This window comes from Saccopteryx leptura, chromosome 5 (assembly GCF_036850995.1).
Source record: "Saccopteryx leptura isolate mSacLep1 chromosome 5, mSacLep1_pri_phased_curated, whole genome shotgun sequence".
NCBI classification, from domain to species: domain Eukaryota; kingdom Metazoa; phylum Chordata; class Mammalia; order Chiroptera; family Emballonuridae; genus Saccopteryx; species Saccopteryx leptura.
Genome location: NC_089507.1, coordinates 16,764,067 through 16,768,080, shown reverse-complemented (window position 1 = coordinate 16,768,080; position 4,014 = coordinate 16,764,067).

Genomic DNA, 4,014 nt, shown 5'->3' with positions numbered 1-4,014 from the left:
CACTGATGTCACAGTAGCTCTCTTGGGTACATTCTGGGACTGCAGGCTGAGGACTTCCCCCTTGGTATACAGCCGGGATTTTAAAGAACTAACTCATCCACACATAGTGGTGCCGTTGCTTGAAATGTTCCTACTAAGCACCAGGTGAACAGGAGAAAAGGAGTGTGTTTTTGTTTTTTTTAAAGCACGACCGACTCTCCTGCGTTGTTTTGCCATCCCGGTTATTTGAATTCACTGCGGATGCCCCGATCCCCGCATTAGCGGCTGAGGGTGGGGTCGCGCTGCCGTTCCTCGGGCCGTCAACCACGCCCCTGGCACACGGAACCCTTCAGACAAGGCGGGGTGGCACTTGGCAGGCAGCCAAGTAGGCGCTGGGTAGAGAGAGCCCCAGCACCTACCGGACTGACGTGACGCTCCTGGTCCAGACGTCTGTAGAGAAGGGGGACTGGGGCGTCGTCACGTGCTGCCTCCAGGGAGCAGTTCCCGGCTTCACCTCTGAGGGTGAAACTCGGGGCTAACCACTTGTACTCACTACCCTTGTAGCCACGGCCCGGAATCTGGAGAACCAGGGAGAGCACAGGGTGCCGGGCTGGGGATGGGGGTGGGGGGGGCGACTTGCCGAGTCCTGATGAAACAGAATGAAAGAAAACATCTGAGGCTTCCATTGGAAGTGGGGGTCGGGGTGTGAGTGGGTGGGTAAGCCACTCTGCTGCAATCAGGATTTTTTTTTTTTGTCTGTTTCTTCTTTAAAAAACTTTTAGACAAGATCTGCGTCTGCAGTCTGCAGAGTCCCCGCGCTGAGGGAGGAGCGATTTGTTCTGGCCGACTTACTTAAGGAGTGTAGCTGTTCTTGGCATGTGGCAATGGAAGCTCTGCTTCATTAATCTTCCTGCTCCGTCCCAAGAGTCCCTCAAGTTTTAAACAATTTCTGCAAGACGCTTTCCTCCAGTAATAATGTAAGGGGGAAAAAAAACCAAGCAACCACAAAAAAGGCAGAGAGACATGGGGGTGGAGGGGGCCCATCCTGAGGAGATGGCTTTAGGAGGGGTGTGCTAATTTCTCCGTTCCTTCCTGTCAGCCGTGGGTTGACCAGCCGGCCTGTTTCTTCTTTCTTGGTGGTTAGGCTCCCAGACTGAGTCCCTCCATATAACCATGTGGCCAAGACACAGAGCCCCTGAAGCAAGGACTCGTCCCCAAAACTCCACGGAGTCAGGAATAGATCTCTTATGAAGACTCTAAAAATAAGCCTTCAGTGTGAATGGTGCTGTGTTCTCAGGTGGCAGATAACGAGACCACCTTGCATTTCAGCAGCGCTTTCTACTTTCCGGCGTATGTTTGTGTTCATCTCATTTGTTCGTAATAGTTCTCCAGGTGATGGGAGGGCAGATGATATTCCAATTTCGGAGAGAGGGAAACAGACACAGAAATTGTAAGTCAACTGCCTGCTCAAGATTGTACAGGAGTGAGTAGCAAAACTAGAACTTTCCCCCTGAGCAGCAGGCTTTGTTTTTTTTTCTTTCTGTGACACTGCCGGGCCCTCCAATGAAAACATTTTAATCATGATGTTGAATGGAGCAGCACCTTGAGATAAAAAATTTTTTTTATAAAAGAAAAATGCAACAAAATGTGCATAGCCTGAAGGAAAATAGTGCTGAATAGACACCGTCCAACCGACCGGTCCGTTGAACGATTAAACGCCATAGAACCTCTGTGACATGCGAGAGAAAATCTTCCAGGAGTTTCAGGTGATGTTCTGTTGTCAAGAGGGTTTCTAGCTGGCTCGATCGTGTCTCCCCTCACCTCGTGATGGAGAGGCTGCTGAGGTTGAGACGCACCTGGCTCTTGTCACACTGTCCTCCCGATACACAAGAGCCATTCTGCGAGGAGGAGGAGGAACGGAAAACCTGAATGCACGGGCGATGATGAATTGCCCGGGGCCGCCATCAGCCTCTGGGGAGCATGCTGGAAATGGCAGGGTTGCATTTTTCTTCCCCACGGAGAGCAAGAGGCTTGTGTATTTTTAGGAAAGAAATCAGCGTGGGATGCTGGAGGTTTGGCTGCCAGGAACACTCACGATGGAAATTTCTCCACCGGGGTGTAATGAAAGCAAGATGAAGGCCTGCGGGAGGGGAGTCGATCTGCATGCCACCTGAAGAAAATCTCTTTAGCTGGCTCCCTGGTTCCTCCTGCGGACGCATCGGTGCCTCGCTTGCAGCTTTAGACGAGTTCTTTAATTAGGCAGTGACCAAAGATTCTGTTAAACTGCACCCTGGGATAGACCGCAATCATCTAGTTGTCCACACCCTGAGTAAGAGGATGCAGACGTGGGAGAGTCAAGGAAATGGACAGAAAAGCAGGGCAGATGCTACAGAGGAAACTCTTGGGGGAAAAGTGGAAATCACCTGGGGAAAAAAAAATAATCGTGATGATTTCCTTTGCCTCAGCCCGGCAAGTAGACTGGCAACAACCGGGCAAATCAGCAGCATCCCAGTTATTAATGAAGAGAACCCATTAGAATGCTAGGTAGAATGATCTGGAAAGCGACTGAAATCTAAACCGAAGCACTCTGATCCTTACAGTATTCCATTGCTTGTATCAGAACCTCCCTTTCTTTTTCCTAGTAGGAAACTATGCATTCCCCATCAATCCCTTTGACTATCAGGAATGTATAAGACCTGTTGTGATAGAACTGGCCAATATGCCATTTGGTACCATTTTTATGTATTTGAAATGCATAACTTAGGCAAAATAAGAATAGTTTCTATGTATATGAAAGCAAATTTTGCAGTATGCAAGCTGCAATGAATGCATTTTAAGGCTGAATATATATGTAGCTCTTTGGGGTTAAATAGAGTTAACAAATGATATGCCTCTTAATTCGATAACTTCTGTAAACCTATGAATAAAAAGTAGCTCCCGCCTACAATGGCTTTTGATCTCTGGTCTGCTTGAATATGGATACGTCCGCTTGAGTCATAGAGTTGAAGGGATGCCCACCCTGGGTTGCTGAGGAAGAGCCTTGTGAGCCCAGGCATCTTCGTGGCTTACCCCCCCCCCCCCCCCCCGTTTACAAGGAACATGGGCACCACTGGGGCCTTTTGCATCCGCTACTTGCAAACTTAAGAGTCACAAAAAGTCATGAAGAACTTCACAGTTGCATCTTTCCCTGACCTGTAGAATCAGAATCTGACAGACTGACAAAGAACTCTAGGAAATCTTTGGGTGTCTTCTGATTCTGCGTGGTAAGGAGAAGAGATTGCATGATCTCATTGGTTGGACTGAACCATGAACAGCTGGAGGGCAGGTTTTTCAACTTGTTCTCTGCATGTCTGGGATCTAATCCAACATGAAGTAGGCATTCAGTAAAATTTGGCTGCATGTCTCTATGTCTTTAATCGAAAACCCATTTAGTTTAGTTGGACAAATAGAGGGTCAGAAACTCAAATCACATATGACCAGGTACATACTACTGGGTGCCAAGTGCTTTGGCGGGCTGTGGGACTTTTTAAGAACTCCAAGAATGGAGTCCTTGCCCTCATGGGACTGACAATCCAGTGACGAGGCAAAGTCATCATCCCCTGAGGCTATAGTCACAACCCCAGAGTCTAGGTAACATTCTGTATCACAAAGCGATGTGTCACTCATTATGCAATGAATGAAACGATGATAACCAAATATTTGACGACTGGTATAAAACATGCACTGAATTTGTTTTTTTATTGCTGTGTAACAAATGGCCGCAAATGTAGTGGCTTAAAACAAAAGTGTATGAGCTCAGTGTTCTGGTGGACCAGGGGCCCAGGCACAGCTTGGCTGGGTCCTCCGCTCAGGGTCTCACAAGTTGCAGTCAAGGCGTCGGCCAGACTGAGTTCTTATTTGGAGCCTCAACTAGGGAAAGATCTGCTTCCAAGCTCATTCAGGTAGTTGATAGAATTCATTTCCTTATGACGATAGGACTGAGGGCCTCTTTTTTTTTTTTTGTTTTGTTTTGTTTTTTGTTTTTGTGGCAGATTT